The following is a 24,027-nucleotide window of genomic DNA, read 5'->3' as shown; positions in this document are numbered from 1 at the left end:
AAAACAAAGCTGTTTATGAAAAGCACCACCTGCAAATGATTTATTACAAACCCCTGTTTATACATCTAAAATAAAACCACCTCAACTGAGTTACCAAACCTCTTTTATTGTCTATTGTCTTGCATATATGGACCCTACATGGCTCCTCTTACTGGTTTATACCAAGGACTGGCAACTGGTTGATTCTGGGAGTTATAGGTCGAACTCATATTTCACCCCCCTGCCCAGAGGCCACATTTCTCATCATCTTAATTTAATAGTTACCAGTCTTTTACTTAAAGGGGTTGTTAACATTTGAGTTAACTTTTAGTATGATGTAGAGAGTACTTTTCTGAGACAATTTGCAATTGGTTTTAATTTTTTTATTATTTGTGGTTTTTGAGTTATTTAGCTTTTTATTCAGCATCTCTCCAGTTTGTGATTCCTGCAATCTGGTTGCTAGGGCCCTAATTACCCTATTAACAATGCATTGATTAGAATAAGAGACTGGAAAATGAATAGGAAAGGGTATGCATAGAAAGACGGGTAATAAAAAGTAGCAATAACAATACATTTGTAGCTTTACAGAGCATTTGTTTATTGATGGGGACAGTGACCCCATTTGAAAGCTGGAAAGAATAAGAACAAAAGGGCAAATCATTAAAAAACTATAATAAATACATAATGAAAACGAATTGAAAAGTTGCTTAGAATTAGCCATTCTATAACAAACTAAAAGTTACCTTAAAGATGAAGCACCCCTTAAACGCTGGTGCCAGAGTTAGAATGCATGTTTTTCCCTCATTTAAGAACATGGAGAGGCCTACCATCATTAATTATGGGGGCCTTATACTACTAAGTTAGCATGGTCCTCCCCTTCACATTGATTAATATGGCCCTCTTGGCTAAGGGTCCTTTTATCAAGTAGATAGGAGGTCCAATGCACCCCATTTTCCCATTCAACCCATGGTCCATCCCCGTCCCCTTTGTGACCCATGAATCTCTTTTGAATCTTTTGGGCCTCTTCTGTTATGGAGCCTCTGACTGCAATAACCCCCAGATGGCAGCCATGAACATGGTGTAATGTGCAATTTCACCGACACAAGTCGCCATGTTTATTTTTTACCCAGAATTCCAACTTCATTTTGGGCACACACTAAGTTGTGACTGACTCTGACGATGCCTCTGTGACACATCTCAAAATAAGCAAACTTTCTGCAATAGAATTCCCTGCATTGTGGGCTTTCTTGGAGGCAACCGAATAGTTCCAAAAGCCAGAAAGGCTAAATCAGTCAACTTTGACTCATACACTTATATCACGCACGGTGGTTTCTGCGCTGGTGTAAATATATATATTCAATAATTCTTGTTCTGATCCCTATCATGTTCCCTTTATCCAAAACCATTCATTTGAGCATTCCTAAAGAGGAATCACATTATCATATAGATATAGAACTGCACTCTTTGGGTCTATAAAAATATATATATACTTTATTGAATAATGCCAGTATGGGCATTTCAGCTCCTGTCTAGAGCCTTTCCCAAGACCCTTTTGGCACCCATTAAGATTTCCCTTCAATCCCATAAACACAGGCATGTTTTTCATCCTCATCACCACTACACTATCACACTTAAAATGACATCATACCCAAAATCCAGGGCCCCACTGAACCATTCTAGGCTCCTGACCTCGGATGGCAGTGGATGTCATTTACTTAGCCTTTGCTAAAGCATTTGATACAGTGCCACACAGAATGTTACTGATCAGAACATTGTTCTGGAACATAATATTTGTTCTTGTATAGAGAACTGGCAGTAAGGAGTTTTATTACATTTACTGCGCATTGGCTGAAACTATAAATTTCGCAACAGGCCTGGACTGCAAACTGTGGGTTCAGGCAAATGCCAGAGGGGCTGCCATAAGATGCCATAGAAAGTCACTATTTAATGGGCTGGTGGGGAGCTGATTGGGCCTCTCTGTACTTGCCAGGGCCTATTTTGATTCCCAGTCCAGACCTGATTTGCAAGCGGTCTTCCACTATCAGAAGTGGTCGCTAAACAGTTTCCTGGTTCACCAAAGCTATATTAAATTAGTGCAAAGAAAAATTTGTTCAAGCAAAGGCATAACTTTTCGCATTGCAAATAGTTTTTCCGTTACCGACTTTTATCACATTCCCCCACTAAAGCAAACAAAGTTCTGTCATAAAACAGGGCATTAACACAAGGGATGAAAACATAATTATGCCTCTTTATAGGGCTCTGGTGAGGCTTCATCTGGAGTATGCAGTGCAGTTTTGGACTCCAGTCCTTAAGAGGGATATAAATGAGCTGGAGAGAGTGCCGAGATGTGCAACTAAATTGGTTAGAGGGATGGAAGACTTACGGTAAATTATGAGGGTAGACGACTGTCAAGGTTGGGGTTGTTTTCTCGACCTTTGTGAGGTTTACGCTTTACAAGTACATTAGAGGACATTATAGACAAATAGCAGTGGACCTTTTTACCCATAAAGTGGATCACTGTACCAGAGGCCACCCCTTTAGACTAGAAGAAAAGAACTTTCATTTGAAGCAACGTAGGGGGTTCTTCACAGTCAGGACAGTGAGGTTGTGGAATGCACTGCCGGGTGATGTTGTGATGGCTGATTCTGTTAATGCTTTTAAGAGTGGCTTGGATTAGGTATGATATCTAGGGATGCACCGAATCCAGGATTCGGTTCGGAATTCCGCCAGGATTCGGCCTTTTTCAACAGGATTCGGCCTAATCCTTCTGGCCAGCCGAACCAAATATTAATTTGCATATGCAAATTAGGAGTGGGAAGGGAAATCACATGACATGATAGTGGATTCTGTGCATCCCTTATAATATCAAAAGGTATTGTGATAATAAACTCTACAATTTGTGTATATATATATATATATATATATATATATATTTACATATATATATATATATATAGTTTATGTAAGTATATGGGGGGGTCGGTGTTAGTGTGTGTATGTATGAACACTGGCTTTCATTTGGAGGGGTTGAACTTGATGGACTTTGGTGTTTTTTTTTTTAAAAAAACTGTCTATCTATTATTATAGCTGACCTGTCCAAATAGAAAATGTTTCTATACTTGCACACCTTTGTGCATTCTGCCACAATAAAATTCTTTGCTGGCCTTTGTATAGCAACCTAGGGGCTACATGACAGATACATACCATAATTTCTCCCATAAATCCTTATTACATTAACTCTGGGAATAACATAATAACAACTGTGAGATTTGCAATATATATATCCTTGTCTATCTATCTATCTATCTATCTATCTATCTATCTATCTGTCAGCTTATCTATCTGCTATAACATACTATATACCATAAGGAACTGTATATTCAAATAAAGAACACTAACCTATTTTATCCTCAAACCCCATGGACCTCACATTTAAAATAACACTGCATCAGGACCAGGCCTACCTCTCCCTACTATTCTCATGGGAATGAGTAATGCCCCCTCCTCCCCACTGCTTCATATGCTTCGAGTGCACTGACTGCATTGGCCTTGGCCTCCCATCCATCCCTCTTACCTGCAGTTCACACCAGGCCACCTACACAGTAGTCTCCATAGCCAGTCCTTTATAAGCTGTTTTGAAAGATCCTCTTCTGATCTCAATATCAAAACTGCCATCTGGGGAGAAGCCGCCACCTGGGTCTCCAGCTCCTCATCCGCGAGTTTGTCCTGTACTATCCGGTCACTCTATTCCTTGGGCTGCTCGCTTTCTCCTCTGTGCTCGGAGAAGTCACTCTTATGTGCTGTGTTATACGGAAAATAGGCCTGATTGGAAAGATTAACCGGTCTTAGTAACCATAATAATAACTGGTCTAGTACAGTTAGTAAAATTGTGACTACTTATATTGCATTCATTTAAGCGTTTGATTAATTTTTCAACCTCAGGTATATTACGATTTTTGGACAAGCCTATTCTTTTTAAGCACTAACAGACCAGTGCTAAGTGACAAAGGGCTTTACTGTTTTTTATTGACTGACAACTCTGCATAGGTAACATACTTCAAGGGACGGATCCCACTGAGCATCCTGTGAAGATCCAAAATAATCCAGAGCTCAGGGATCTACTGTGTAATTTCACCCTCTCTGGTTTGCAGAATAACAGCAGGCCTATTGGGTTCCAGAAAATATATCTATTGGGGCTGGGATTGGGAAGGGGGGTTCATGTGTCCTAGGATGCAGGATTAGAGGTGCCCTTTGGAGGGTGATACAAGAACAGAGCACATCATAAATAGTCCAGCTGCTGTTGACTTGCAACTCCCAGAATTACAGAATAGAGTTCTGGGAGTTGTAGTTTTAAGTAATTTCACCCCCACCCCGACGATACTAAATTGTGCAAAACAAGAAGTTCCATGCAGAAAGCAGCCACTGGGTGGCAAACTGGAAAATAAGATTCAATGGTGAGACTAGAGGTACAGAATGTTAATTTGAAGCAGTGTAGGTGGTTCTTCATGGAATGGACAGTGAGGTTGTGGAATGCACTGCAGGAGATGAAGTTGTGATGACTGATTCTGTTAATACCTTTAAGAATGGCTTGGATGATTTCTTGGTCAAGTGTAATAACCAAGGCTATCATGATGCCAAAATAATATATATATATATATATATATATATATATATATATATATATATATATATATATATATATATATATATATATATAGTTTATAAATATGAGTATATAGATGCACTGCGGCTCATTTGATGGGTTCAACTTGATGGACCTTGGGTCTTTTTTCAACCCAACTTAACTATGTAATTGTGTAACATGTAATTAGAATGAATTCCAATACTTTTACAGAATAACATTTCTTAATAAGTCTCATGCACTTTCCATTCAAATGCCCCAGAAATCAAAATGTGTTACAATTGGGGATAAGCATCATTCACTGCCATAAGTGTTGTTACCCATAGCAACCAAGCAGAATGACTGCAATTACTAACTTACTGTAGACCAAAATTATTTGCTATGAGAATTGCATGAGTTCTGCCCTTCTGTACCCAAGTCAATATATGGGCATAACTGGGCCGTTCTTTTTAACATATAGTGAATTGTACCAATTTTTCATGTCCTTATTCTAACTGTACCAATGCTCAATTCTGATTGGCTGCTATAGGCAAACCTTCAGTAATCTATAAACCAAGGCCCAGTACCTGCTGGAAGTAATGGTAAACTCAAGTTTACGGTAAAATATTTATGTTTCTGCCTTCCTCTGTATTTTTTAGGAAATATTAAGTGCTAAATTCATTGATGTGTCCTTTTTATGCTTTTTTCTATACAGATGCTACAGTGCTTTTCCTGCTTTTTTGATTGGGTCTTTGTGCTCCACCTGCTTTTTGTCATCTGGTATTTTTTTTGGCAACTCCATTGTTTGGATAAATCTCATCTGAACAAGGGATAGAATTACCTTGGGGTAACCCAGCTTTGTGCTGGTCCCTCTATTTTTTTTACCACCTGATAGGCTGCTTTTAAGAGGTTATCTTCCAAATCCAATTCATTTAGTTCATTATTTCTTCTACAGTAAGTTTGCCCTAAATTCACTGGGAGAGGACAGTTTGTTAAGCTGTTTATCTCTTTCCCAAATCTGCACGTGAAAAAAACAAACTGGTCCATGGTAGTTTTTTGCCACCATACCCCCCCCCCCCCAGTATCCACTGTGGCTTAGACTTGGCGCATGTGCAGTACGGAAATTTTCCTAATAGACTAGTATTGCACATGTACCAAGTCTGAAGATGCACAGGGGATAACTGGAAAGCTGCCTACCCAGCAGAAATCTACCCCTGGTTGATATTCTGTTTTAAAAGAAGATGAGCCCAAGCCTGGGATAAGAGAGAGTATATTACAGTGAATTGAGTGTGGGTGGGGGGGGGGTAATATATTATCACCTCCCAGGCTGTACTTGTCCTTCAAGAGAAGATAAAGCATAATGCCTGTGAGCGCCAGTTTGTTAGGCACCCCCTCAGTAATCATAATCAGGGAACTGCCCCTTTAATATCATATACGTATCTATACTATATTGTGTATAGATTCTATAGCCTCTATATTTAAAACAGTGCACAATATTGTGTAAAGATACTGTGTCAAAGGACTTTGTCCCAGGCTGAACCCTAGTAGAGCTCCACAGGGTTTTGCACATATAACAAATATATAACCTAAGGGCCACCCCTGAGATCATATGATTCACTGTGCACACAAACATACCAAACAAACCATACACATTAGGTCACATGCGCCAATTAATAGACTGAGTTCTGTATTTTGCTTTCACACTTCTTAGAGTGAGCAGTATTTCTGGTAGGATTGTCACCTTTACGTAGGGCTGAGACCGGGCGGGGGGTGGTCTGTGACATCAGTGGGCGTACCCATGATATCAGGGGGAGGGTTATGACGCAGCGATCGGCTATTGGCCGATCACATTGTCAATCAAGGGAAAACCAGTCAGGAATTATTGACCCGGGCAGCCCCTCAAAATACCGGGCTGTCTGGGTCAAAACCGGACAAGTGGCAACACTAATTTCTGGTCAGGTGATCTCTGAGGCAGCACACAGACCATCACAAAATGGTGGTTCAAGGCAAGAGATGTAAAAGGGCAATATTTATATATACCAGTTTGATAAGATTCTTTAATATGTCACTTAATATGATATAAACTATCTGTTGCTCAAGTATTCATTTTTGATTAACCCTATGGGTCCCTAAATATACAACCTCTCATTAAGCAGCTCTCTGTCTGTTAGAGTCTGACTTCGGTCACTGCTGCCTTTTATTCCTATTTTTTTGTGTCACTGTTCTCCTCAACGCCAGACTGACTATAAGCAGCATTTAGATCTATTTAGTATTCTGTGCCTCATGCTCTTTTCTTTTCACTTACAGGCACTTCAGGGCGGCAAATACCAACTTTTAGGCCCTTGCTTCCTATTATGGTAAAAATCATATTTACATATGAATTCCTTTCCCTTTTTAGCTCAGAGTTTATAGAAATGTGTGTTTTCCTTGCAGAGCATCACTACCATGCCCAATATGGAAAGATCATCTTGTAAATGAAACATAAATGGTCTTATTACATGTTGGAAATAATTTGCCATTGCCCTAGGGGTTAGTGCAAGAGCAAGAAGGGTGCAACATGGCAACGTTTTATTAAAGGGGTTATTCACATTTGAGTAAACGTTTAGTATGATACAGAGAGTGATATTCTGAGACAATTTGCAATTGGTTTTCATTTTTTATTAATTGTCGTTTTTGAGTTATTTAGCTTTTTATTCAGCAGCTCTCTAGTTTGAAATTTTTGCATTCTCGTTGCATTCTCTTTATGTCTTTTTTTTAATATTAATCAAATGTATTTGCAGCATTGGTGACTTGCGGATGAAGGCGGGCCCCGATATAGGTTGTGTATATAAAGTACAGGTATGGGGCCTGTTATCCAGAATGCTTGGGACCTGGGCTTTTCCAGACAATGGATCTTTCCGTAATTTGGATCTTCATACCTTAAATCTACTAGAAAATCATATAAACATTAAATAAACCCAATAGGCTGTTTTTTCTGCCAATAAGGATTAATGATATCTTAGTTTGGATCAATCAAATTCAAGGTACCGTTTTATTATTGCAGGGAAAAAACAAAATCGTTTTTAAAAATTTGGATTATTAGGATAAAATGGAGTTTAAGGAAGACAGGCTTTTGGAGCTTTCTGGATAACAGGTTTCCAGATAATGGATCCCATACTGTACCTGTACTTGGTAACGATCTCCTCTCTGGTAAGGAATGCAAAATAGATGTTTAGATAAATAGTGCATAAAGTATATTAGATTGCCAGATACGGTCTCATACTGCTACTTTATGTTACAGAAAGATCTGGAAGAGCTAGAAAGGGAATATACCAACCTCTATTGTGACGTGTTGCTGTCTCCTGTAAGTGTTACTATTATTATTATGGGAGCAGTTATTATTCACGGTGTGTCTCTATAATAATATATTAAAATATAACAATATATTCCTGGACAAACAATCGTGGGTGCATAGATACACAGTACAGGTACTGGATCGCTTATCCAGAAAGCTCTGAATTACGGAAAGCCCGTCTCCCATTTTATCTAAATAATACAAATTTCGAAAAAATATTTTCTTTTTCTCTGTAATAATAAAACAGTACCTTGTACTTGATCCCAACTAAGATATAATGAATCCTTTTCGGATCCCTTTCAGCCTATTTTTTTTAATGTTTACATGATTTTCTAGTACACTTAAGGGATAAAGATCCAAATTACGGAAAGATCCATTACTCGGAAAACCCCAGGTCCCATACCGTATAGTTAGTTTATTTGCACTGTAAAAAGACCATCAGGCACTACACAGGGGGTGCTGTAAATGGGGGGATAGGCTTGACTGAGGGGTGCTGTGCATTGCATCAACGCATGCCACGCAATATAAAATATTGTACTGAACATCCTCTCTCTTCACCACATTCTCTCTCTCTCTTTATCAGATGCTTCAATACTCCTGCCATGTGGAAATGCGCTAGCAAAGTGCCATTAGCCATTGAGGGTTGTTCTTACTCTATCCAGCCCTTCTCTTGAGCCGTCTCACTGTAGCTCCACTAGGTTCCCACTTACCCAGGCCTACACACTCCAGTTCCCTAACTGGCGTATTATTGCCTGGGGCTCGTCCCCAAATCTTCGCTCCTTATTAGAACACAGGCTGTCCTTGCTGGTAGAGTCCTGCGTGGGTCCATTTTTTGGGACCCGTACCTGCAACCCGGGCCCGCATTCTTTTTTTTTTAAAGGTAAGTTTTATTTCTTTTTTAAACACACAGCAATCATACATACAACAAATAAGTACACTCGCAGACTAAACTGTACAAGTTTGGCAGGATGAAAACATGGCACAGGCTATCGCCAAGCATAACACAATACAGTGATCGAGCAGTTGAGGTGGACACTATCAAACTCAGGTGAACTGTACATCTGAAGGCTAGGTTGGGACCTTCGAGGATATGTAGGATAGCTAACCATGAAGGATTTCATAATAGGAGATGGACTTGGTTAAGACTTGCTATAGAGGGGTCGGGTCAATGTCATTCCACAATCCCCAAATTTTATCAAATTTTGTTGGTGTTCCCCTAACTTCGTAGGTGAGCTTATATAGGGGTACTGCTTTGTTAACCAGTTGTATCCAAGCATTAAGAGTGGGTGAGAGGTTACCCATCCAGTAAAGGGCTACAGTTTTTTTCGCATAAAAGAGTAGGATACGAAAAGAGATTCGGGTATACTTAGCTGGGATTATCTCTTCTAGGACCCCCAAAAGGCAAACTGTAGGTGGAATTATTCTCAGAAAGTCAAGATTGTCCACTAGATAGTTTACGACTTGTGTCCAAAAGCACAATATGTAGTGGCATTCCCAGATTAAATGGAAGAAATACGCAGCTTGTTGGTGACACCTGCGACAGGAGTCGCAGGGGATCTGGCCCATCATTTTGAGTCGTGTGGGAGTTATGTAAATATGATGCATAATGTTATATTGTATTAGTTTGTCTTTCAACGATATTAGGCCAGTGTATTTGTGATCTGTTGCTTCGTCCCAGTTATCCTGCTCAAGGCCTACAATTTTGGTATTCCACCAGTCTTGTGCCGATCGAAAAGGTTTGGGGCCGAATAAAAGGAATTGCTGGTAGAGCCGGGACACCAGCTTTGCTGGGTTGGGATCATGAAGAATTTCTTCTTTGACTAGGCAGGATTGCTGGGGAGTAAGGCTGTTAAATTGGGAGTGGAAGGCATGTCGTAATTGTAGGTACTTAAATAATGGAATTTCTGTTGGCTGGCACTTTTGTTGTAGTGTGCAAAGGGTGGCAAAGGTATGATTCTCAAGGAGGTCCTTCAAGCATTTAATGCCTTGCCTTGGCCAGAAAACAGAGTGTTGCAAGGATCTAAAGTGATTTAGATAGGAATTTCCCCAGAGTGGGAGGTGAGGGGATAGGAGGGGTGGTGAATGGCCCAAAAGTTTGAGAGCTATCAGCCAGGCCTTCTGTGGGGTAGTCAGTGTCGTCGGTAATGGGCCAGAATCCCTGGGACTCCGATAGGGAAAGTTGCGGAGACCCTCCCATGAGGATAGTAAAAGAGCTTGTAACTGCGAGTTTGGGTTATATGGGTCAGGGTTAAAGCACCAGTGGAGGTAATATACTTGTGAAGCTATGAAATACCAATGGAAGTTGGGGAGGGCCTGTCCTCCCACGTCGCATGGTGCACACAGCTTTGACCAAGCGATTCTGGGTGTTTTATTGTTCCAGAGGAAGGGGATCACGATTTGGTTTATACTTTTAAAGTATTTTTTGGGGATATATATTGGCGCATTATGGAGTAGTTAAAGAATTTTGGGGAGGTAAATCATTTAAATGACATTTACTCTACCCCAGAGAGACAGAGGGAGTTTAGTCCATCGATTTAAGGTATTGGTCAGATTAACTAAAATTGGCGGGCCTGCATTCTTACCCGCTTGGAACAGCTACCCGACCCATGCTAAGTACCTTATCAGCAACCCAGACCCGTGACCATCAAGAATCAGGAAGTGCTGTCATTGTAAACTGGAAGTGACATCATTGGAAGTAGAAATGAACCGAAAAAAGGAGTAAATATCAATATTGAGAAGACGCGCAAACCCGCATCTGTACCCACACCCAGAACTTCTACCCGCAACCCACTGCAGGACTCTACTTGCTGGCTACTCTAACTAGCTCTGCCTCTAGTCTAGAGTGAGCTGATATCAGTCTCCTATCTCTCAATCTAGCCCTAACAACACACAGCTTCCCACCTGACAGTTTGATAAGAAAGCTGTGAGACTCCCTGGCCAGAAAAAAAGAATGTGGTGGCCATTAAGAGGGGTTTCCCAAGATGCCTAAAGTGTTGGGACCAGCTGCCTGGAACATATTAGTCTGTTATATACAAGACCCTGGCTGCGAAGGTTGATCTAGAACAGGGGTGTCCAAACTGCGGCCCGAGGGCCACTTGCGGCCCAGGATGGATATGAATGCGGCTCAGCTTGAAACACTTGGTTCCCGAGGAAATAGGAGGAGGGGGGACTCTGCCCATTGCCCAGTTAGTAATAATAATATAATAATACGTCTATTTAATATCCAGGTGTCTCATATTCCAGTGTATAGCTCCATCTGGTTATCCAACTGGTATTGTAGTTCTTTTCTGTGTATTTCCTTTACTTTTACAAATCAAACGTGTTTGTGTATTTCATGTGTGGCCCCAGACAATTTTTCATTTTCCAATGTGGCCCGGAGAACCAAAAATTTGGACACTCCTGATCTAGAACAGGGGTGTCCAACTTGCGGCCCAGGAAGGATATGAATGCGTTCCAGCTTGAAACACGCAGTTCCCGAGTGAACGTCATTATTATATAATGATAAGTCTATTTAATATCAAGGTGTCCCATATTCCAGTGTATAGCTCCATCTGATTATCCAACTGGTATTGTAGTTCTTGTCTGTGTATTTTCTTTTACAAATCAAAAGTGTTTGTGTATTTCATGTGTGGCCCCAGACAATTTTTCTTTTTCCAACATGGCCCAGGGAAGCCAAAAGGTTGGACACCCCTGATCAAGAAGCACCCCATTAATCTAGAATGGCGTACAGGTAATGTTACTAGATACAATATGACTAAAGATTTTTCGCTTTCTGAATTATTTATATTAGTTAGTTACTAGACACAACTCAGCAAATTCTTGCACTAAAAACATTCCATCCAACACAAGATGTACAATCACTCTATATTATCATTTGCGTCCAATACATTTCAATCTTACATAAACCAATTCTGACAGTTTAAAAAAAATATATTCGATTTGCAACCAAGGTATTTGCTTACTTAACACTGTTATCCACTTCCTTCTACTGTAACCAATCAGCAGGCAGCATGTATTGGTCATCTGTTTGGATGCAATAATCTTATAGATTGCTATGGTTTAGTTCACATTTTATTATATTCACCCCATGAGTATCACCAGAATCATTTAATTAGCAGTGCAACAGGAAGCCAGCATTGAATAAACACACAGGCCTGAGCTTCCCCCCCCCCCACACATTTAACCAATTCTAATGTTGCTCTGCCACCCGCTGGCTGTCTTTAAAAATTACATTTGGTTTACTCCAAAGTTCAAGGAGCAATGTAAAATATTAGAGGGGTCATTTTCACATACCTTTGCACTTTAGGCAGTGTGCAGTAAAGGTGGCTGCACTCCAGTTCTGTACTTAATGCCTGCCATAGGGCTCCATGGCATAATGTATCAACAGGGGTGTAATAAGAGTGTACCAGACCCCCCGCCAGAAAACATTTTCGGAGGGCCTCTCTGCAAACCCCCTTCAGTCACGTGGTCACTCAGATGCAAGTGCGTTAAAAGAATTAGAAAATGGGGATTTGAACGATATAGAAGAAAAAGACTTTGCAGTTCGGGACCCCCTTTTCCCCGGGCGTAGTGGGGGTCTACTTCCTCAGTAGTTACACCATTGAGTATCAGCTAAGGTTACCAGCTAGCAGCCATGCAGTATGTATCTAAATTAATTGCTTTCTAGCCATGCAGCATGTGGATTCAATATGCGACTGGTATTAAGGGTTGGGATGGCAAACTTAGCACCAGCACTCCCTTATTAGCATATCTGAATGAGGGGCAAGTAAGCATAAGTTTGGGGTGGGAGGGACAGTCAAGTAATCATGGGGCAGATGCAGGCATCGGCTCTAAATTCTAAGTTCGTGTTACTATTTGTGAAAATATATGTGCTTGCAAAGAATGGCTTACATATAAAATTTGAGGCCAGTGGATGTGCATTTAGTGATTAAATGAGGAAAGGCTTAATAAAAGATCAGTGACTGGGCAGAACTAGGTAGGTCCTTGAATTGTGCATACAGTGAGGACCCTTGATCTATGTGCCTAGAGAGCTCTTGAGTAAAGGAGAATCTGATGAAGGTTGTGTAACGATCTCGTTATTAGGAACCTTGTGTAGTGAACGGTACCTTTGGTTGCACCGGTGTTCACCAATGCCCTTTTGGGGCCACGGGCTTTCTGCTGCGGAAGCCAACAAGGAACTGCGTAGCAAGAACGAAAACGAAGTACCGGCAGGGATAAAGAGTAAGCGTAGTCGGAGTCAGGCAAAGAGTTCAAGGCAGGCGGCCATAATCATAGTCAAAAAGATCAGGCAGAAGTCAAAATCAGGATATCGATAAACAGGAAAACGCTTGAGCAGGATCAGATAAACGGAAGCCTAGCTTGGGCACTTTAAAAATGGAGATTGGGCTTTTTATTAGAGATTTGGCGCCAAAGTTTGAATTCTGCACCCAAAGATGACATCATGACGCGAAAAAACATGGGTTTTCCTGACGCTCGGCGTCAAACAACAGTGACGTGACGCTGGCGTCCATTAATATTAGACGACTTCAGCGCCGGATGCCTGCGCCCCTTGAGACGAGCAGAGACGCGCAGGGAGGTAAGAACAGAGGAAGATCTCCTGGCGCGTCTTACAGGTTGGAAGTGTGAGAGACTACACACCTCTGTGCTGCTTCAATAGAATATAATATATTGAGCAGACCATCAAGATTACATAATTAATGCTCTTTATAAAGACTCGCCCACAGGTCCGGACTGAGAATTAAAATAGGCCCTGGCATTTCAGTTACACATAGGCCCAAACAGCCTCCACCAGCCCACTAAATAGTGACTTTCTATGGCACCTTATAGCAGCCCCTCTGGCATTTGCCAGAACCTACAGATTGCCAGTCCGGGCTCCCCCAGATGAACGCTAACTGCACCATCTGAGTGCTACACTGCAATTCCACCCACATGAGTTTGTCTGTGGAACTGAAATGTTCATAAGAGTTCTGAGAGCCAAAATAATCAAAGCTAAAGTTTTACTAGCCAATGCTAATCCTGCCAGAACTGCCATTTCACTTTTCAAGCTGCTAAATTACAAACCTTCCCTCCATCTCCTGCTACCAATTCTACCAAAACCCAGGCTGTTTTTGGATAAGCCCCTCCACTTAAGGGAACCTGCAAACTGGGCAAGGGGGGAGGCAGTTGTGACTGCTGTAGGGGAACCAGACAATTTTAGACTTAAGGGCAACTAGACAGAGAGTTTTTCCTTCTTTTATTTTGCAGGAATATCTGCATGGTTAGTGGCCTGCTGCATGACAGAACGAGTCCCCGCTCCCAGGTGCTACCAAACTGGCAAGGCAATATCTAGCTCCAGTGTTGCTTACAAAGTCAGTATAATGGGGATATATCTTAATCTTAAATGTATTCTGTGAATCAACCAACCATAAAACTCTCCATTTCAGCAGGATATGTTTAGTACGATGAGGCCATGTGATCATTACATCTAAAACTGGTGTTAAAGGGTGCTGTTCCCCTTTGAGTTAACTTTAAGTATCAAGTAGAGTGTGATATTCTGATTAAATTTGCAATTGCTTTTATTATTTTTTTCAAAGTATTTAGCTTTTTATTCAGCAGCTCTTCAGTTTGCTGTTACAGCAATTTGGTTGCTAGGGTCCACATTACCCTAGCAACCATGCATTGATTTGAAAAAGAGACTGGAATATGAATAGGAGAGGGTCTGATTAGAAAGATAAGTAATAAAAAGTAGCAATAACAATACATTTGTAGCCTTACAGAGCATTTGTTTTGTTTAGATGGGGTTAGTGGCCCCCATTTCAAAGCTGGAAAGTCAGAAACAGAAGGCAAATAATCCAAAAACTATAAAAAAATAAATAATGAAAACCAATTGAAAAGTTGCTTAGAACTAGCCATTCTATAACATACTAGGAGTTATCTTAAAGGTGAACCTCCTCTTTAAAGAGGAGGTTACAGCTGCATTGAATCAGCAGAGCAGAGACAGAAGTTGATTGAAAGCTTTCCAAAAGGATCAGATAATATTCTTTAGGGCTCTTACTGACGAGCGGTTGTAGCTGCGCTCCCCTGCGCATGTAGGCGCCGAACGCAGGTTGAGACGCAACATGCTGCATTTTTCCTGCAGTCGGCGCCTACACGCACCTGTGTGAGTACAGCCCCATTGGAAAAAACGTAATGCGCCTATTCCTGCGCTCCCCTGTGGCTGAACGCAGAAAAACAGAACGCAGGGGAGCGCAGCTACAACCGCTCGTCAGTAAGAGCCCTTATATAAGAGATTTTATCTGAATGGAAAATGCAGTGCCTATGGCAGATACTCCTGTTTGCAGGAGGGGATCACCTGTCCATTTCACAGAGGACCTTGGGGGTCCGGATTTCACCTGCACAGCTCGGTTATTGGAAGGGCTGCCTGGGTAAAAAGTTCCTGTCCATATTTTCAAATTAGGAATTGTTGCCTGGGTGTGACAATGGGTGACAAATGGGTGCTAAAATCCACAATTAAATGAGTGAATGCAGTTTAGTACACCTGCTCAGGCAAAATTTTACTTGGAAATAACCCTTAGATTTGGGGGATTTAGAGGCGGAGAGCCAACCCTCTCAGGCTTAGTGAATGAGAATGGCTTGATAAAGAAACACTGTTATGATTGTTTTAGTTGGGTCAACTAAAGAGAGGCTGCAGAGTTGTACTTTAGTGGATGTAGCTCTTCGAGGTGACAATTTGATAAGCTGCAGTAGTATGACAGTTTACATTTTCCATGCATAATAATTACAGCCAGAAGGTGGCACTGCTTCCTCAGTCTAATTTAAAGACAAATGCTCAGGGCCATGTATTGAAGGAGCGATTGGAAATTCTGAAAACATGTTTTAGAAAATATTATTATATTAATCTGCTTTATATGACCTGACAGTTCTTGGTAACCAAACAAGCAGTTAAATAGTTAAAGGGCTGTTCACCTTTAAATTAGCTTTTACTTTGATGCAGAGAGTGATATTTGTAGACAATTTGAAATTGTGTTTTATTATTTTATTATTTGTGATTAGGGATGGGCGAATTTTTTCGACTTGTTTCCATAGACTTGCATGGCGGCGTGCGTAAAAAAAATAGATGCGCGTCAAAACAATTTCGCCCATAGACTTTAATGGGCATCTGCGACATTTCACCGGCGGCGAATATTTGGCAAAACGAAACGGGTCAAATTCGCCCATCCCTATTTGTTGTTGTTTAGTTATTGAGCTTTTTATTCAGCAGCTCTCCTGTTTGCAATTTCAGCAATCTTTTGCTAGGATCCAAATTACCCTAGCAACCATGCATTGTACCTGAATAAGAGATTGGAATATGAATAGGAGAGGCCTGAATAGAAAGGTGAGTAATAAAAAGTGGCAATAACAATACATTTGAGCATTTGTTTTTTTAGATGGGATCAGCAAACCCCATCTGAAAGCTGTAAAGAGTCAGAAGAAGAAGGCAAATAATTCAAAAACTATAAAAAAAAATGAAGGCCAATTGAATTGTTGCTTAGAATTAGCAATTCTATAACATACTTAAAATTAACTTAAAGGTGAACCACCCCTTTAAGCATCGTCAGACCCATCCTTGTATATATGTGTATTTATGTGCAGGTCTAAACTAGCCCAGTGTTTATCCCATCCATTTCCTACCCACAACTCATTCTGTAAGGTAATTCACTTAAAAAGTTATATTGAGTATGACGTAGAAGACAACGGTATTCTGATGCTTTCTTTCTTCAGATCTCCAGTTAAGACTTTCTTTGGCTATCTGGTTGCTAGGGTCTCTAGATAACTTCCATATAGTTACAGAAGCAAATCTGCTTTCTGTGTTATCTCTGTATTCGGTTGCTTTAATGGCCTATAAAATGACTTTCTTTTAACTCCGCTCACCGTGGATGCCCCTGTGCATTTGATACCTGGTGTAACATCTGTGTTTGTTGTCCTGTCAGTCGCCTGAGCGCAGCCCTTGGGTTACAAGGAAACTTATATTGTTATAAATCAGAGTGGCTGAAATTGTATTTGCTCTTTTTGAATCCAGAAATCATGCTATAAGGCAGGGCTGTGGAGGCCCGCCGGCCGGATGTGATTTTTATGGCTTAAAGCCTCCACAGACTTCACTGTATGACATAATTATTTTAATTTAATCTGGATGAGAAATAATTGGGCCATTACATTTGAAAAGTCCAACACAAGCTATAAGGTTTATTTACTGTGAAGCAAGCAGAGGTCTAAATGAGAGTTCCCAGGCATAACTTGGGTGGGTCAGACCCAGTGTCGGACTGGCCCACCGGTATTCCAGGAAAACTCCCGGTGGGCCCAGGTGTCAGTGGGCCCTTGTGCTGCTATACATTTGGCCTATTTCATCGTCATTCCCTGTTTCAATGAGAACAAAGAGGCTAAATAGATGGAATAATAGATTATAGTATGTATAACTAAAGAGACTAGGAGAATAGGGGTTGAGTGAGGAGAGGAAGAATAATAGTACTGAGAGTGGACCCCTGGTCTAAAGTTTCTTGGTGGGCCCCTGGTCTAAGGTTTTTGGATGGGCCCCTGGTGTCCCAGTCCGACACTGGTTGGGCCCCCCCACAAAATGGGTGGATCGGGCCCCCCTGCAAAATGGATGGGAGGGTAATCTACTAAGGGGGCCTGGGGCAAACAGTCCCTCCTCCCCAGGCCCCCCGTCCAGCGCTCAACATGCACCACTATTTTAAGCGGGGCTAGACGGGGGGGACTACGATGCAGCAGACCCCATGGTCCGGCCCCCCCCCCACAACCATGGGTTCTGCTGTATAGGTAGTTACACCACTGCCCTTGCAGCCTTTGGAGTAAACAGTACATGATTTTGGCATTTACGACTCCCCAAAAGCCAATCTGACAGCCCTGTTTTATAGCATGATATTCTGGATAAAAAAAAGAGCAAATACAATTTTATAACAATATAAGATTCCCTTTAAGGGTTTCCTTTTCCAATAACTAGGCCCTCTACAGCTGTATCCCATGTAACCCCTAATGACTGTCCTGACCAATAAGTGCAATGCCCAGAAACAGGCTTGGAACAACATTAAAGGGGTGGTTCACTTTTAAGTTAACTTTATAGAATGGCTTATTCTAAGCAACTTTTCAATTGGCTTACATTTATTCTTTTTATATCTTATTATCTGCCTTCTTTTATTGACTCATTCCGGATTTTAAAAGGGGGTCACTGACCCCATCTGAAGAACAAATGCTCTGTAAGGCTACAAATGTATTTTTAGTGCTACACTTATCTTTCTATTCAGGCCTCTCCTATTCATATTCCAGTCTCTTATTCAACTGAATACATGGTTGCTATGGTGGGACCCTAGAAACCAGATTGCTAAAATTGCAAGCTGAGGGAGCTGCTGAATAAAAAGCTAAATAACTCAAAAACCACAAATAATAAAAAATGAAAACCAACTGCAAATTGTCTCAGAATTGTCTTAGTTGCAGGAGTAGTGCGAGAGTCTGACATTTTTATCAATTTAAATGGGCAGCTCTAGAACTGGCTCTTTGAATGCTAAACATCACCGGTTACAGAGGGGTTATGTTTGTTATTCAAGAAAGTGTGAGACATGGCTGAGACTACATCGCATAAGGGCCATAGCCATTAACATGCTTTACAGCCACTTATGCAACACACAATAAAGAATGGCTGCTTATACATCAAATGCAGATTAGCTGAATTGCTTGGGTTAAGGATGAGAAACCTTGTCCAGGGTTAAGTGTAAGGTCTCAGGATAATGGTGCACCATAGCTGTGCCCAGTGTGATTGCATAAAGTGACAGCAGGGCCACCATTACGGGTACTAGAATCAGGGGTCCCATTACAGAGGGCCTTCCACCCAGGGGCAGGGTCGGACTGGGGGGTCTGGGGCCAACTGGGGATGCTGTCTCAGGGACCCCCTCCGTGTGGGTGGTGGGGAGGCATCAGAGTTCCTAAATTTGCAACTGGGGCGGGACCCCTGATGGGGTATATGGGCCTCTGAGGTGGCTACTCCGGTGGGCCTAAAACCCCATTCTGATGCTGGCTACCACTGGGTTAATAATTGCTTTCCACTGATTGATGAGTATGATTCCCAATTGCAACCCTGGGTGACAGGACCCCAAAATCATAAATCATGGGGTCCCATAATATTAAGTTAGCAGAAAAAAAACACCCCCATTGGTCACCTAGGCCTCACTGAAGAAAATAGGGCCCGATGAAAAAAACAATGTGCCCCTGATTCACCTGACATGCCCATTATGCCTAGACCCTGCTTCTGATCCACCCAAAATCAGACCACTTCATTACTTGTCTTGTTCACTGGTCTTGCCATATGAAGTTTACTTAAAAATGTGGGTTTCAGTTATGCTTTTATGTGAAAGGAACTCTTTAGGCACCACTCAAAACAACACAAAAGTGTATAAACGCCTGCACTGTCCCCAAATATGACAGGTTAGTGTACCTTTACTACCCAGATTCTTGCTCTGGGAACAGCTAGTAGTGACTCCTGCTGAGTAGGATGATTCAGGTAGCCCTGCGCAGGGTCGGACTGGGGGGTCCGGGGCCCACCGGGACTGGTGTCCAGGGCCCCCCTCTGGCCCCCGCTACCTACTTGTTCGGCGAATCCGTGCTCGGCGCATCGCGCATGCGCAAACGGTGCGCATGCGCAAACGGAAACGGCGCTCGGCGCGCATGCGCAAACGGCGCTACTATGCGCCGATTTTTTTTTATTATTTTTAAAAAACAGTTTGGGAGAGGGGGACTGGCCCGGCGGGGCCCACTAGGGTCGGGGCCCACCGGGTATTTTCCCGGTATCCCGCCGGGCCAGTCCGACACTGGCCCTGCGGTGCTTTCTTTGATCTGGAGACCCCTCCGATATATATGTATATTAATTAGGATGTGCATTCTAAGCTCCCCCACTGGTGTAGTTGGTGCAGTGTTTGCGCATGAAGAGAGCCTGTGGTTTGGACCCCAGGGAATGAGGCCTTGCCATTGTGTAGATAAGTTACTAAAAACAGATAAATGTGACTAGTTCTGCCCATTCACCCAAACTGGTGAACAGTGAAAACTCTGATTCCATCGTTCTGTGGTCTTACTTATTGTAGGTGAGCTCAGGCACCTATTCATATACATGATCGTGGATTTACCAACATGTCTAATTAAAATTTGCACTACCACAGTTGGTCAGATTGGCCCAACATTGGCATAATTGCAAACTTATGTGTAACTGACCTTGACTTTAGACACAAATAGAAAAGCAAATTATCAGTATAGTTATAGTATTGGTCCAGGGCTCACTTACTAAAAGAGACATTTTCTGGTTTTCAAATACTGGTATAGGATCCGTTATCCGGAAACCCATTATCCAGAAAGCTCCGACTTATGGAAAGGCAGTCTCCCAAAGGCTCCATTAGGTACAAATTGAAAAATTTTACCCAGCATGCTGCAGGAGGATACATTTAAAGCCTCTTTTTCTTAAAGGGGTAGTTCACCTTTCAGATAACTTTTTGTATGATATAGAGTGATTTTATGAGATAATTTGCTATTTCTTTTCATTTATTATTATTGAAGGTTTTTGAGTTATTTAACTTTTTTATTCAGCAGCTCTTCAATTTGCATTTTAAGCAATCTGGTAACTAGGGCCCAAATTACCCTAGCAACCATGCATTGATTTGAATAAGAGACTAAAATATGAATAGGAGAGAGTCTGAATAGGAGCAGGGCCGGATTTACATAGTGGGTGCCCCTAGGCCCACTGCCGTTCGTTGCCCCTGTCTCCTCCAGGGGGACAAGAGAAATGGGGATTGGTGCACGGGAAATTTAAAAAATTATTGTATCTCCAGTGCATCCCCAGTGTTTTATAAACCAATGTGGGTGTGGTTGGGAAGCATGCTGCCCCCCTAAAATCCTGCCGTCCTAGGCCCGGGCCCAGGTGGCCTTTCCACAAATCCGGGCCTGAATAGAAGGATCAGTAATAAAAAGTAACAATACATTTGTAGTCTTAAAGAGCATTTGTTTTTTAGAAGGGGTCAGCAACACCCATTTAAAAGCTACAAAGAAGAAAAAGACAAATAACTATAAAACTATAAAAAAATAAATAATGAAAGTTGCTTATAATTGGCTGTTCTACAACATAATAAAAGTTACCTTAAAGGTGAACCAACCCTTTAAACAAGGTCATTTTAAAAAAAAATTGAAAAAGTGTTCACTTTACGATGAGTAATTATATGTGCTTTTGTGTTTTATCTTTATATTGTTTCTCACGGAACCGGAATGAAGTCAAGGAATCAGCTTTTATGACCCAAAAATTCATTTCAAACCAGTTGAGCTAAGCAGTGAGCATTGGCTAGGAATCCCAGCGATATTGCAATGCTAGGAGTAATTTTGACTCAGGTTGTAAATGTCACTATGTGAGAAAGCGTGAATTTTATTACAACACATACAAGGCTTAGTGCACATGGCAATCATACAGTGTTTTTTTAAGGAGAATACATCTTAGATGGCGACATATTATCCTATTATATACAGGTATGGGATCAGTTTTCCAGAAACCCATTATCCAGAAAGCTCCGAATTACGGAAAGCCAGTCTCCCATAGACTCCATTATAATCAAATCCATTTACAAAATGATTTTCTTTTTTTCTGTAATAATAAAACAGTACCTTGTACTTGCTCCCAACTAAGATATAATTAATCCTTATTGGAAGCAAAACCAGCCTATTGGGTTTATTTAATGTTTAAATGATTTTCTAGTAGACTTAAGGTTTGAAGATCCAATTACGGAAAGATCCTTTATCTGGAAAACCCCATGTCCTGAGCATTCTGGATGACAGGTCTCATACCTGTACTGAATTTACAGTACCATCCCAGAGATTTATTAGCCCTATAACATTAGCAATGCGAAATTCACAGGAGATCCTTACATTTAGTTATCTTAGATGAACCCTTTAGCATGCCAAAGCAGTCCCTGCCTACCATAGACAATGCATTTCCCATTCATTTGAATGGGAAGTGATTGCTAGTGGGGAAGGGCTCTTGCTGAGGGCCCCACATAGGTCAAAACACCTTATAGACTTGAGTTTTCTCCGACAAATACTAGTATTTCTGTTGTTGTCTGACCCTTATCTTGGCTTTGTTTTTTTATTTCTCTTGTCCTTAGTTTTCTCGTGTTTTATTTTATGCCCTGTGTTTATAATTATAAGTGATTTGTCCTTTTCCCAGGAAATGTACAGTTTGGGACAGAAGATCCCAAAATCTGCAAACCTACTGGGGATCCCAATAGATAAATATGCAGGATCAATTAATACAGACTTGGTTACCTGAAAGGCAGTTCCCAAATAGCACCCAGAACTGCAATGAACTGGAAAAGAATCAACAGTGTAAACAACAACAAATACCAATAAACTGGATAAGTACACCAAATAAATAAATGTCTGCATACACGTTTTGCTGCAGGTACAGGTATGGGATCTGTTATCCAGAATGCTCATAATTACAGGAAGATCATCTCCCATATACCCCGTTTAATTAAAAATAAATTAAATTTTTTAAAAATGATTTCCCTTTTCTCTGTTATGCTAAAACACTATCTTGTACTTGATCCCAACTATGATGCAATTAATCTTTATTGGAAGCAAAACAATCCTATCGGTTTTAAATTATTTTTTAGTAGACGGGGTTGTTCAACTTTGAGTTAACTTTTTGCATGATGTATTACGATTTTGAGACAATTTGCAATTGGTTTACATTTTTTATTATTTGTGGTTTTTGAGTTATTTAGCTTGTTATTCAGCAACTCTCCAGTTGGCAATTTTAATTACCCTAGCAACATACCCTGATTTGAATTAAAGACCTGGAATATGAATAGAAGAGGCCCTGAATAGATGAAGAGTAATAAAAAGTAGCATTAACAACACATTCTTATCCTTACAGAGTTTTTGTTTTTTTGGATGGGGTCTGGGACCTCCATTAGAAAGCTGGAAAAAGTCAACAGAAAAAGACAAATCTTTAAAAAAAACTATAAAAAATAAATCATAAAGACATATTGAAAAGTTGCTTAGAATTGGCCATTATACAACCTAGTAAAAGTTGATCTATGGAGATCCAAACTACGGAAAGATCCATTATTCGGAAAACTGCAGGTCCTGAGCATTCTGGATAACAGGTCCTGTACCTGTACTTTAGAAAGAATAATCATTTTTAGTACAGGTATGGGATCCGTTATTCGGAAACCCTTTTCCAGAAGGCTCCGAATTACAGGAAAGTCTTCTCCCATAGACTCCATTTTAATCAAATCATTTTTAATTTTAAAAATTATTTCCTTTCTTTCTGTGATTATAAAACAGTAGCTTGTACTTGATCCAACTAAGATATAATTAATCTTTATTGGAAACAAAAACAAGCTACTCCTTTTCATCCAAATAATCAAAAAATCCATATTTTTAAAATGTATTTCCTTTTGTTCTGTAATAAAAAAACAGTACCTTGATATTTGATCCAAACTAAGATATAATTAATCCTTATTGGAGGCAAAACCAACCGATTGGGTTTATTTAATATTTACATGATATTCTAGTATACTCAAAGTATGAAGATTTAAATTATGGAAAGGTCGTCTCCCAGACTCCATTTTATCCAAATAATCCAAATTTTCAAAAATGATTTCCTTTTTCTCTGTAATAATAAAACAATACCTTGTTACAGGTATGGGAACTATCATCCAGAATGCTCGGGACCTGGGGCTTTCCGGATAACGGGTCTTTCCGTAATTTGGATCTACACTCCTTAACACTGTTAGAAAATCATGTAAACATTAAATAAACCCAATAGGCTGGTTTTGCTTCCAATAAGGATTAATTATTTCTTAGTTTGGATCAAGTACAATGTACTGTTTTATTATAACAGAGAAAAAAGGAATAATTTTTAAAAATATGGATCATTTGATTATAATGGGAGACGGTCTTTCCGTAATTCGGGAACTTTCTGGATAATGGGTTTCCGGATAATGTGTCCCATACCTGTACTTGATCCCAACTAAGATATAATTTATCCTTATTTGAAGTACCACAATCCTGTTGGGTTTCATTAAAGTCT

The 24,027-nt window shown here is 40.6% G+C and overlaps 1 long non-coding RNA gene across 1 annotated transcript in view; it reads right to left on the bottom strand.

Moving 5' to 3' along the window:
• Positions 1-3,386: 3,386 nt before the first annotated feature.
• Positions 3,387-24,027, bottom strand: part of LOC121401433 — a 216,479-nt gene continuing 195,838 nt past the window's right edge. The window contains exon 3 of the long non-coding RNA XR_005966238.1: positions 3,387-3,801. This is a non-coding gene — a long non-coding RNA (uncharacterized LOC121401433). The remainder of the gene's footprint in view (positions 3,802-24,027) is intronic.

The sequence above is a fragment of the Xenopus laevis genome, chromosome 3L, assembly GCF_017654675.1.
Source record: "Xenopus laevis strain J_2021 chromosome 3L, Xenopus_laevis_v10.1, whole genome shotgun sequence".
NCBI classification, from domain to species: Eukaryota; Metazoa; Chordata; class Amphibia; order Anura; family Pipidae; genus Xenopus; species Xenopus laevis.
This window is presented reverse-complemented; position numbering and strand designations above follow the sequence as displayed.